Source organism: Sinocyclocheilus grahami, unplaced genomic scaffold (genome assembly GCF_001515645.1).
Source record: "Sinocyclocheilus grahami isolate Dianchi unplaced genomic scaffold, SAMN03320097.WGS_v1.1 scaffold155.1, whole genome shotgun sequence".
Lineage (NCBI taxonomy): Eukaryota > Metazoa > Chordata > Actinopteri > Cypriniformes > Cyprinidae > Sinocyclocheilus > Sinocyclocheilus grahami.
The window spans coordinates 554,540-568,046 of NW_015505334.1; the positions used below are offsets into that span (position 1 = coordinate 554,540).

The 13,507-nt window shown below is 36.9% G+C and overlaps 1 long non-coding RNA gene across 1 annotated transcript in view; it reads left to right on the forward strand.

The window, feature by feature from the left end:
- Nucleotides 1-2,633: 2,633 nt before the first annotated feature.
- LOC107592610 (uncharacterized) overlaps nt 2,634-13,507 on the forward strand; it is a 19,601-nt gene continuing 8,727 nt past the window's right edge. The window contains exons 1-2 of the long non-coding RNA XR_001610002.1: nt 2,634-2,792; nt 10,284-10,313. This is a non-coding gene — a long non-coding RNA (uncharacterized lncRNA). The remainder of the gene's footprint in view (nt 2,793-10,283; nt 10,314-13,507) is intronic.

Sequence of the window (13,507 nt, forward strand, 5' to 3'; positions counted from 1 at the left end):
AGTCTGACTCATAGATTACACTGAGCACTCAGAGAAAATAAGGAGGGAGATTGTGGAAACACATTGCAGGCAATTACTCATGCAAATATGGAAGGATCCGACCAGAAAAAAGTAAGCAATAAAACAATGATAACTTGTTACAGGAAGCTAAGGCTGTTCTAAAGGCTTTCTAAAGAGCAAAATGTTTTTGTTCTGTTTCACTCCTTTATAGGACTTAAATAATTTCGTATCCTGCTGACTGAAGTAGGCTTGGAGGTTAAAAAACTTTAAGACTAAAGCTAGTTCAGTTGTAATGCTCACACATTTGGAAGATTCTATTAAAACAGAAAGCTTATCAGATTATATTAAGTAAGAAGAAAAATCCTACAGGAGGCATGGCAGGACTTTTGTTCTTCAGTTGTCTTGTCTGATATGGTGTGTGTACGACAGGAATGCTTCCTGCAAAGCATCTGATGATGAAGAGCAAGCAGCTCTAGATCCATTATACATTTACTGGAAATGTCTGGCCATATTAGCGCTGTTTATGTCCAAAATAGACATAAAGCAATTACACAGGTCAGTTCCTCTCTTTCACAGCTGGTTGAAAATACACATGCTTTATTTTTTGGGGTGATCCAAGGATATTTTAACATTCTTATATTTCTTTCAGAAAGAAAGAAGATTAGTATGTGTACGAACAGTTTTTATGTTCTATAAAGTAAGTAACTTTAAAACACTCTTCATTTTTTGAACACGCAATGCAGTAAGAATGCTAAGTATGGGCAGTCGTGGCATAATGGTTAGGGAGTCGGACTTGTAACCCAAAGGTTGCGGGTTCGAGTCTCAGTACCAGCTGGGATTGTAGGTGGGGAATAAATGACCAGCGCTTACTTCCACCCTCAATACCACGACTGAGGTGAGACCCTTGAGCAAGGCACTGAACCCCCAACTGCTCCCCAAGTGCCGCAGCAAAAATGTCCGCCCACTGCTCTGGTTGTGTGTTAACGATGTGTGTGTTCACTACTCACTGCTGTGTGTGTGCGCACTTGGATGGGTTAAATGCAGAGCACAAATTCTGTGAATGAGACACCATACTTGGCTACACGTTACTTCCTTTCCTTTCCAAAAAACATCTTACAGATATACACTTTATTTTATTTTATTTAAAGAAATATACAAATGAATCATACATACATACATGCTGTGATGTATATTGATTCTGCAGTTTCCATAACCGTAGCTTTCTAATATTTGAAGCTTGTCACCTCCCTCTTGCTCTCCTTGCATAGCACTAAATCTGAAATGCTGAGCACATTTCTTTCTTGGGACATGAGCACAGGGCAAGCAGGGAGGCTTGGTTTTCACTCACAGCTTTCTCTCTCTCTTTCTCTCTCTCTCTCTCTGTGTGTGTGTGTGGAGACAGAAGGACTCTGCAGTCCTTGCCTGTGTGAGTTTTGGCCCATCTCATATCAGATGCAGCTAGCAGGTTAATGAGAGTCTTTGAAAGTCATATTCAGAATTTGAACTTTTAACATGAAATGCCATTTCTAATTTATATTAGTCAGCACTGTGCCCATTATTATGCTATATTTGCAAGTTTTTACTTGCATTTGGCGCATAGCAAGCGTTAATTTTGGCCCCTGATTTGAACATTTCTAAGATAAGCAACTAAATAAAAGTTAGTAACACCTTTTAGTATCCTTGTTGCACTTGTTACACGCTCACTATACTGTAGTAATAACAGTAAATTATGCATGATCACGAGCAACTAATTCTAAGCCAAGCCCTTGCACTAACCATATAGTATGTGCATGTTGTTAATTAATATTACTTGCTACTTATTTGTGTAATTAGACTGTAACAAGGACACCTTAAAATAAAGTGTTACATAAAATTCTTATCATAATGTTCCTCTCTCTTTGTTTTGGATTGTGTGCAAGAATGTACGCTTCTGTATGCCACCCATTGTTGCTAATCTGTTCTCTGCTGTCATCTTAAGGCTTTTAAATACAATTATATTGTCCCTTGATTCCATTTTTAAAGCTGTTAGCGTATTGTAGGAAATTGTTATTGTACTTAAGGTGGACACTTGGGATCAGAGCTTTGTAGGGTTTCCAAGGTGTCCATTTATTTATTGCATTGGAAATGCATTTGAATTGTGTCCATACAGCTATAGTCCATTAGCTCATGTAGAAGACTCTCTCTCTCACTGTCTGAATGTGGGTATTCAGTATGGCAACTCTCCCACCAAAAACAATGAAACAGATCAAAGTACAAATGATAAAAGTAGTTTAGCAAAGAGCGAATGACCTTAAGTCTTAATTTCTACTGCACTCATCATGGTGCGAAAAGAACCGAGCAGACCATTAAATGAGAAACTTGTGCCAAATGCTTTTGTAATTCCATTATCGAGCCCACTGTTTTTTTTTTCTCTAGCTCTCTGTGGTGCTGGGAGACAGAAAACTGAAATGTCATGCCATGTCATTGGAAAATTATAGCCATATTATTAGGTATGATAACACAAGCTGAACAGCTATTGTTTTCCTGACCTATAAGCTCTCTCTTCTAGCTCATTATCATATTAACATGTTATTTATATCAATGGTAACCTCTCCACCTGTAGTTCCATGAATGAAGGATCCAGCAGATGGAGCTCTCCAGCCTGGGGCTCAGATGTCTCTCTCACTCTCCTCCTGTCAGCTCTGTGGAGTTGGGGTATAAATCTTGCCTCACATAGGTCGGCCAATAACAATGAGGCGGATTTTCTGATGAGCCAGCAAGATTCCTCTCTGTGCCAGCTTCAGGAAAAAAGAGTGAGACTGACTTCATGACTTATAATGAGGACTCATTTAATTACATTTCCTAAATTTTAAACCCATGTTAAATGTCCAGTGCCTAGCGTTGGTTTTTAGAGCAGCTCTTCCGTGGCTTAATATGGACTCCATGGCAGCAGCTGTCAGGTGGACCATGGAATATCTATGCTGCATACATCCACCCTACCGTCTGCCCTGTAATAGCAAGGTGAATGTTCAGTAGATATATACTACCAGTCAAAAAGTTTGGACAATGTTTTTGGAAGAATTCTCTTATGCTCACCATACATTTATTTGATCAAAACCAAAAATCTTTTTTTTTTTTTTTTTAATTCCTAAATATTATTACAATTTAAAATATTTTTTATATTAAATAGTTTAAATAGTTTTATATTTTAATATATTTTCAAATGCAATTTATTCATGTGATGGCAAAAGCTGAATATTTAGCTCCAGTCTTCTGTGTCGCATGATCCTTCAAAAATAGTTCTAATATAATGATTTGGTGCTTAAGACGGGCTCACACTACAGGAGTTTTAAAATCCTAACCGATTATGAAATCTGGTTGCAGCTCACACATAAGGAGAATCTTTGCAGATTATCTTCTCTCAAATCTTAAACATGCACACACTACAAGATTTGAACATCATGGCACATCACACACTACAAGATATTATTAAGATTATCATGCCAGAGGGAGCGCCTCACGTGATCGCCTCGTGATCAGGGGCGTGTCTACGTGGTGGTCCCAGGTCCCCCCCACCAGATATCTTACGATAGGCTTGTTTTTAGTAAATTTCTAACTGCATCTGGCAGTGGCGGATCCTGTGTAGGCAGCTGCCTAGGGCCGCTTTCTTCTCTTCTTTATACTTAATTTTAAGCGGTTTCTGTAGCGTAATCTTAATGACAAATGTCGAGCGCGCATAATGTTACGCAATCCTCGCATCACTAAAGACCAGAAGCTCTTTTTTCTAATTCAGGTGAAGAGTAGCCAAGGCTTTTCTTACTAAATGGAAGCAAACTGGTTATAGTCAGCCTTCTCTAGTTATTTATTTAATTATTTAATACTTACTTTAGTTAAGTGCTTAAATTGTAAATATGCATTTATTAAATTATTTTATCTAGTGCATTTGTATTTTGTTGTTTTTTATTGTATTATGGGCTATACAATAAAAGCGTACCAACCAGAAATAATCACTGAGGGTCATAATCACTTTTGACATTAGTGAGGGTGCTCTAGTCTTATTGCACATTTTCACATATTTTGTCCCATCTATTGCTATGGTTATCACCGTGTCAATCACTACTACTTCGAGAGCGAATACAGCATAAATATGCGGATGTCATTCCTGAAACTTTGTAACGTGTGTGTGTGGCCGAAAAACAAAGTTCTACATTTGAAATGGATTATTACCTAGAAAACTCGCAAAGAGCGCTCCTTTTTTAACCACTAAAAACTGTCACTCTTAGTTCATCGTGATCTCACAAAGTTCTGTTATGACCAATGAATCTCACACTGCAATTAATATATTATTAACATCGTTGTGTAAACACTCTGTAGGCCTATGTTATAATGAAAGGATTCGATTGTGATCAGCACAGAACAAAAACTGGTGTGTGTCGCAGCCATTAGGTAAACCAGCATACATTCATGAGGATGATGAAAGTGTTTTAACTTGAGTAAAGCCCCCATACCCCCTGCTCGTGACTCCCCCTGCCACCCCCGTACACGTTCAAAACTGAGGCGATTTCACTCCAGCGCTTCTCTTTCTCCTTACGGTTGTGATACGTTTTCGACACATTATACTGACAGTGTTACTACAAAACACCAAGAAGCAGTTTCCTCCGTCTCGACTATCCAATGGAGCCGTACAGCAGCTGTTTTGCGGTCGCACATTGGCTATTGTAAAGGTACTGATGTAATCATATAGCCGTCATCGTCCCGATTTCAATCCTAAATATCAAACATGTTTGATATGATCGGGGCGGCCCCGATTTGTGTGCGAGCAGATCGGGAGGTGCAAGATTCGATCTGTGAATGCCTCACATTACCAGATAATCCGCGCCGAACATCGGGACCGATCGAGGGGCTTGACAAGATTTTTGCTCCGATTTTCGGGAGGGGTAAATCGGGGCTAAATCGGGCTAAAAATCCTGTAGTGTGAGCCAGGCTTTAGGAAACATTTCTTAATACCAATGTAATAAAAAATAAAAAAAGAATTCTTAGAGGATTCTTTGATTAATAGAATGTTCAAATGAACACAATTTCACTTTTGATTAATTAAATGTACACTTGCTAAATAAAAGTTATAATTTCTTTAAAAATTTGTATATGTGTGTGTATATATGTGATACATACATACAGTGGGGCAAAAAAGTATTTAGTCAGCCACCAATTGTGCAAGTTCTCCCACTTAAAAAGATGAGAGAGGCCTGTAATTTTCATCATAGGTATACCTCAACTATGAGAGACAAAATGAGAAAAAAAAATCCAGAAAATCACATTGTAGGATTTTTAAAGAATTAATTGGTAAATTCCTCGGTAAAATAAGTATTTGGTCACCTACAAACAAGCAAGATTTCTGGCTCTCACAGACCTGTAACTTCTTCTTTAAGAGGCTCCTCTGTCCTCCACTCGTTACCTGTATTAATGGCATCTGTTTGAACTCGTTATCAGTATAAAAGACACCGGTCCACAACCTCAAACAGTCACACTCGAAACTCCACCATGGCCAAGACCAAAGAGCTGTCAAAGGACACCAGAAACAAAATTGTAGACCTGCACCAGGCTGGGAAGACTGAATCTGCAATAGGTAAGCAGCTTGGTGTGAAAAAATCAACTGTGGGAGCAATTATTAGAAAATGGAAGACACACAAGACCACTGATAATCTCCCTCGATCTGGGGCTCCACACAAGATCTCACCCCGTGGGGTCAAAATGATCACAAGAACTGAGCAAAAATCCCAGAACCACACGGGGGGAACTAGTGAATGATTATAATTTTATAGTAAATAAATAATTATTAATAATGGTAATAATTCAGTTTTAAAATTTTTTTGTCCCTATAGTGCATATTTCCATTTGTTATTTCATGGTTTATGAATTTACTATTATTCTGGAAAAAAAAAACAAATTCACAGCCACATGATTTAAAGGTATCTTTCATGTCCATAACACAGACATTTTTGGGTTAGAAGGGTTAAAAAAAAAAGGTCAGAGCATTAGTAATAGTGATGTCTTGATAAGCAAGCCCCACTAATAAAGAATGAGTCAGTGTGTCCAAACTTTTGACTGGTGTTGTAGCTGGAACAGGACACATTGCTAGATTGTTTCAGACTATTGCTACCAGAAGCATATTGCATTCAGTTGCAGTGATGCACTTCACTGAGAACCAAAATTGTTCTTCTTAGCTGTGTGTTTTGCAGAAAACATTAAGGCTGAAGGTGACTGAGACAGTAAGAGGCAAAGGAAGAATGGTTTTAAGTTACCCTTATGCTAATGAACCCATTAATGACTGCAGAAACCGAGATGTAGGGATAGTTTTCTCCACCAGTGGAGCTTTTATGTGTCATACATTGCACCAGACCCTGACAGCTTTCCATTGCCCGTCTGCCTCGGAGCTGATAAAGAACTACAATAAATCTTTCAGCTAAATCCAGGGCTTGTCTCAGTCTATAAAAACACAGCATGAATTGGACCTTGACACCCCTCCCCTTAGCTGTGTGTTTTGCAGAAAACATTAAGGCTGAAGGTGACTGAGACAGTAAGAGGTAAAGGAAGAATGGTTTTAAGTTACCCTTATGCTAATGAACCCATTAATGACTGCAGAAACCGAGATGTAGGGATAGTTTTCTCCACCAGTGGAGCTTTTATGTGTCATACATTGCACCAGACCCTGACAGCTTTCCATTGCCCGTCTGCCTCGGAGCTGATAAAGAACAACAATAAATCTTTCAGCTAAATCCAGGGCTTGTCTCAGTCTATAAAAACACAGCATGAATTGGACCTTGACACCCCTCCCAGATTCAGCAATGCACATTTTATAGCACAAGCCCGGTGACAGATGGGTAAAACCAATACGGTCACCCCGTGATAACTGTCAGCTGTCCACAGCACCATACAGGTGTGCTGTATATGTGTTTTCTTATAGACCTTCCAGCCTCTGTATATAAACTAGTTAAACGTTTAGTTTAATGTTAGATTTGGAGTTTAGTACCATGCATTCAAACTTGATTTCAACAAATAATGCATTTCAACCAACAATAACTTTGTTGGCCAGGACACTCCTGGAAAAGAGATTTTAATCTTACTGAGTCTTTTCCTGGTTAAATAAAGATATTAAACGGATTTATTTTACTTTTTAATAAATGCATAGTTTCTTGAATAGTTTTGAGTGATGACACAAACAGATCATTGAACTAGAGTTTGAATCCATTCATGAAAATAACAGTTTGAACTGCTTCACAGAAATGAACTGTACTAGCTCTAACATCATTTTTGCTTCTGAAATTTAATTAAAAACAGTATTTTTCACATTCACATGTTTGCTAGACAAATATATTTTTTGTTTAATCTCAGGAAATGGCTTACCCTGAAAGGCTGTGCGTCTGTACAGTACCAGTTTGTTTGCTGCATGTGTTTGCGTAGATTATTATTTCATTTTAGGTTAAAGGTTCACATTTTGTTTTATTGTAAACGGGTGCTTTTCCCAAGGATAGTCATATCAGGAGGTCAGATTTGTTTATACTTGAGTTCATACTTTAACCCTGGAGACAAGGATCTAATGACTTTGCTGCTTTTTGTTTTTCGTCTTTTCTCTGAAACATTATCAGTATCAATCCTAATTGGCAAATAAAATGCTGAGCACATTGTTTTCAGTGAGCACTTCTTGAAACACAAGCCTCAAGGGGGCTATGGGGTATGACACACATTTCTGTGTGTGTGTCTGTAGGGGTTGTTTATTGGGCCCTGTGGAATAGGACTATACACCAAGCCACTTTGTGATTCACAGTTTTTTGGAATATACTGTATGCTACTGTTTACAGTAAGGAATTAATACTTTTATTTAGCAAGGACACTAAATTTATCAAAAGTGACAGTAAAGACATTTAAAATGTCTCAAATTATTTCTATTTTAATAAACAATGTTCTTTTGAACTTCATTCAAAAATCCCGATGTACCTTGGTTATCACAAAAATATTAATCACACAGGATCATGTGACTGGGGTGAATGCTGCTGAAAATTCTGCTACGCCATCACAGGCATAAATTACATTTTAAAATGTGTAAGGGATAATGTATATCCATCCGGTTGTTATGGCTTTGACAGTCTAATCAGGACTCCGACGCAAAGCAGATTACAACTGCTACTTCCCACACAACTAAATAATTGGACACAAAAATATTGATTTGAGTTTAAATATTTAATTAGCTCACTAAACGCAAAGCTTCTGTTAAGAAAACAGTTGCTAACAGGTGCCTTCTAGCAAAGATGAATGAACAAGTTCAAATTAGACAAACAGAATACGGAATACAATACGGTACACTGCTTTAAACCACATAATTATAGGGACAAGAGATATTGTTTTGAGATAATTATAGATATATTGAGATAATATGAATTATAATGCTATTTCACAGTATTACTGTTTTACTGTATTTTTTAATCCATTGAATGCATCCTTGGTAAGCATATAAGACTTTCAAAAACATTTGAAATATCTAATACTAATACTACAAACTTCTGAATCGTAGTGTTCATCTTCTAAACTTCCATATCAACTTTTAAACAATTAGACATTCATGTGCATAATAAAATATTCCCCATAGTCCATATGTGTATGCCAGCAACCCAAGTCTAGATATGCTCTGCTGAAAGCTTTACAGATCAAAATTGTATCAGCGTAATTTTCAGATTGGCAGTCGTGTGATACTAGCTAATGCAATTGAACTAATAGCCCTGCTGTTGAGTTCAAAATGGATGAGGATTAATGGGAAGACAAGCTATATTTGCTAGAAATTATTTGCATTGTCCTCTCACTAACTTTCTCACTAGCTGATTTATTTCCTTTGAATTAAATTTTCTGTGTAGGAAACCAGGTGGATATATGTCTTATGCGGATGATGTAGATTAATGAGTCTTAGGGAAGCCTTATTAATTATTTATCAAGATAAAATGTAGATGATGGTAAAGGAACCTGTTTAGTCGAGTCCCACAGGATACTAATTATTTGCCCCGCTAATTGTAAACTACACTGTGCAAAATCAGCATCATTAGTACCCACTGGGACAATTTATAATGATTAGTCTAGCCGAGAACTTGGATACAGTGTTTTGGCTTTTTGATCAATCAATGTCATAAGCTCTTAGGATGACAGCCATTTGACAGAGCAGATCTTCTCGGATCAGATTTGCTGCACCTTTCCTTTCTTCAACGCATTTATAAGCAGGAGCCAAGATACGAGTTCATGTGCCTGTGTAGACACAGCCCTGTCCTGCAGTAGTGGGGCTGAACAGCATGTGGACTGTTAGACTCTATTCTCCCAGCTGCTGTTTGTGTGTGCCAGATTTCTCTCACCGCTGCTGACAAACCATGCAGACAGAGAGAGAGCGAGAGAGTTCACAGGCATCGGTGGGAGAATTTGCAATCTCATTTTTTCTTGTGTAATCAAAATTGGAGCTCTGTCACAGCGAAAACCATTTGTCTGGGAATTGAGGACTTTCTTTCCCCTGAGGTCTCACTGGCCCTGAGACTTTGTCATCTAAATTGACGGAGGATGTGATTTTGAGCCAGCATAGAATTTCATTCCCATCCTGCAGGCCTGCATCTTCTTTTCTGGGAGAAACATGGCCACGGTGTGGGAATGAGACATTCCAGTAGACAGTAATGCAAGATTGAAGAATTGTTCCTGAAAGATAATTTCATTCACACGTAAGAGAATTGTCTTTTCTGAGCAACAACTGCAGTGATGATATGTGCATCTATTTGTTTTCCACACCATTTGCAATCAATATATCAGCTGTTAAGTCTTTAAGGGATTTTATTTACTCAGTTTGCTTCTAAGGTATGAAGTTTTAAAGCAGAATTGTTGGTAGTTTTGTATATGGTATTTGTTACATGGCGAAAAAAAGGTATGTGGTTCAAATGATGAACAGATTTGGCTATTTCAACTACACCCATTATTAATAGGTGCAATTGGTTTGAAAATAAATGTCCAGCAAATGCATATGTGTCCACGTATTTTTAGCCTTGTGGTGTTTATGTGTGTAGACAATGGACAATGTTGACAATAGTCCATTATTGTAATGCTTATTAAATTCATTATGATCTAATTTGTTGGAAAACCTATTGGTGTCAGCATTCACTGCATGTTTGCCATTCATTGATTCCTTCAACCTGACTCTCAAATATGATAAAGGGCTCCAGTAATTCACTTGGTTATCATTGTCTAAACATCTTTCTTTTTCCTTTCTTCTTGTCTCCTTACAGCTCAGATCGGCTTATTGATGACACAATAAGGTAAGTCTAGCTTCATACAAACAGTTCAAATACTTCTTACACAGGCTATACATTTATAAATGGCAACAGTTTCCGTTTGTATTTGTTTTACTAAAATATCTGTGCCCGGTTGCATAAAGCACCTTAAAGGGTTAGTTCACTCAAAAATGCACATGACCAGTTGATGGGAAAAGTATTCTTAAAATGCATTCCACATTCTGAATAATCTGTAATGTATAATTATTCACGGTATTTAGAAGTGCCCACGATAACAATATTGTGCATATTCATTACCGTGATATATCGCATTACCGAATACCGGCACAAGTCTACCCTCAAGTCATCCTAGGTGTATATGACTTTCTTCTTTCAGACGAGTCCAGTCGGAGTTATATTAAAAATTGTCTTTGATCTTTCAAGCTCTTTAATGCCACTCAGCGGGTGTTGCATGCATCAGTCCAAAAGAAGTTAAATAAAAAGCGCCCATCCATTAAAAAAATTGTCTCACACGGCTCCGGGGGGGTGAACAAAGGCATCCTGTAGCGAATCAATGCGTTTTTGTAAGTAAAATATCCATATTCAAAACATAATAATCACTTTAATGTAGCTTGCACCAACAGTTGTCCACGGAAGCAGCTTCGGGCGGATGATGTATTAGGTCAGCTTTGCGAATGCGCCGATCAGAAGTGACGTACGTGGAAGCGCAGTGGAGAGATCAAAACAAAACAACGGTCACTTATTAGAAATACAAAATGAGGATTTGTAAGGAAGAATGTCGGAGGATTTTGATATAAGCCATGAGCTGCTTCCGTGTACAACTGTTGGCGTTTATTTAACTTCTTTTGGACTGATACATGCAACACCCGCTGAGTGGCATTAAACAGCTTGAAAGATCAAAGACAATTTTTAATATAACTCCCGACTGGATTCGTCTGAAAGAAGAAAGTCATATACACCTAGGATGACTTGAAGGTGAGTAATTTATGGGCTAATTTTTATTTTTGGGTGAACTAACCCTTTAAGTTTTTCCCTTAAGTATGAGAATTAAGGCGTGATTTCCCCTTACCTAAGGGAATGATTTAAGGGTGTTGCATATAATCCCTTAAAAACTTCCCTTAGCAAAGGGAAACCGTAAAGTGTTTCATGACAGAGACCCAGGTTTTGCCATTAAAAAATCGACTGTTGCCATGGTCACGTTATTTGTTAATGCAGATAGCGGTGTAAGTTTTCACAGAAAACAATATAACATGGATAAGGAAAACAAAAAAGAAAACCAAATATGAAAGAGAAGGACCAGATGAGACCGAAACTCAAATTGATAATTCTGAAAAATCATTTGATCACCTTCGTGTCAGTTCAAACCCATACGACTTTTATTCATCTTTGGACAACAAATAAAGATCTCTCATAATTTCTGTCCATGTAGAGGTTTTCAGGGACTGGTGTGAATAAATACATATTTAAATGCAAAGAGACAAGATAGTCTATGCATGACGTTTTATTCGTATCCAAAACAATGTGAACATTAAAGCGCTAAACTCTCATGCAGTGTGTGTTTCATTCATACTCGAAGCCGGAGGGCGCTCTCGCACTGAAAGTCTAAACCGGATTCATAGAAGTAGCCTATTTTATAAGCTGAATAAAAAGCAGAAACGTAAACACAATAAACTCACGATTGCAAGAATATATGGTTTATTTGTGTTTTTCAAGTCATCTCCAGGTAATATGTAGGAAAATACAGGAATAAAATATAATGGAATATAAATTTGATTTTGAGTGTGACGCACTCACGTTTGAGCTAATTATTTGCTGTATGTAATCAGTGTTTATATGTGAATAAATGAGTAAATTAAAATCTGTTTAACATATAAAGCGGCAGATAATGACTTGTAGAAGACTTTTGTATAACACTTAAGGTGACATTTTCCAAGCCTCGTGTTATCCTTAGGAAAATGACAGTTAAGAGGCTTTATGCAATACTTCATGGGTTTTAAGTGATACTTAAGAGAAATTCTAAGGGTTTATGACGTTTCATCTAAAGAAACCCTTAAGTAACATTTAAGGGATATTTTATGCAACGCCCTTAAGTGTAAGGGAAACTTAAGGGCGATCTTAAGGGAAAATTACACTTAAGGTGCTTTATGCAACCGGGCACTGGTCTGTTCTTAAAGAAGAGCCTGCTAAGGGTCATAAATTCAAGGAGGAATATCTCCGTCATTGGATGGATACAAACCACTGACACATTGCTTTTACTTTGAGTTGACTATTGCTAGATTAAAACTAAAAGTGGATTTAAACTCTTAAAGTTCAAAAATGAAAATGCTGTCATTCATTAACCTTCATGTAATTTCAAATCTTTCTTCTGTGGAATTTTGAAGAATTTGTGTTTTTCTCCAATAAAATTCAATGGGGACCAAAAGAGTGTTATTTAAGTATTATTTATATGTTATTATAGTATTTTTTATTATTTTGAAATGGCTTTTATTTTATATTTTTCAGTGTTCATTTTAATTTGTTTAATAATAAGTCGTTTTGTTATGTTTTTTATTATTTTTTTTATATTAATATTTAGGTTTAATTCTATTTTAATTTTAGTTATTTATTTCCAATTAGTAATTTTAGTGCTTTAACTTTCATTTAGTTTAGGCTTTTCATCTAATATTTATATTTTATTTAATTTCAGGCATATTACAATTAACAAAAAATTTTTAAAATAGTTTTTAGTTCATGATAATAAACAAAACACTAGACCCCATTGACTTCAATTGTATTGACAAAAAAAAACAGACATTTTAAAAATATGTTCTTATGTGTTCTGCAAAAGAAAGTAAGTCATACATTAGGGTTGTGACGGTGGGGAAATTTTCCCACCGGTTAATCGACGTGTGACAACACCAGTAATACCGGTATCACCGTTGCACATTTTACTTTCACTTTCAAATTAGCGGCAATTGAATTGCTGCAATTCTGCATTAAGCAATTGTTCGTTTGAGTTTTCCCTCTTTTCCTCAGATTTCTTGGCTTTCAAATAGCTTGAAAAAGCGCCATGCGTGTTTTACTTTCACTTTCAAATTAGCGGCAATTGAATTGCTGCAATTCTGCATTAAGCAATTGTTCGTTTGAGTTTTCCCTCTTTTCCTCAGATTTCTTGGCTTTCAAATAGCTTGAAAAAGCGCCATGCGTGTTTTACTTTCACTTTCAAATTAGCGGCAATT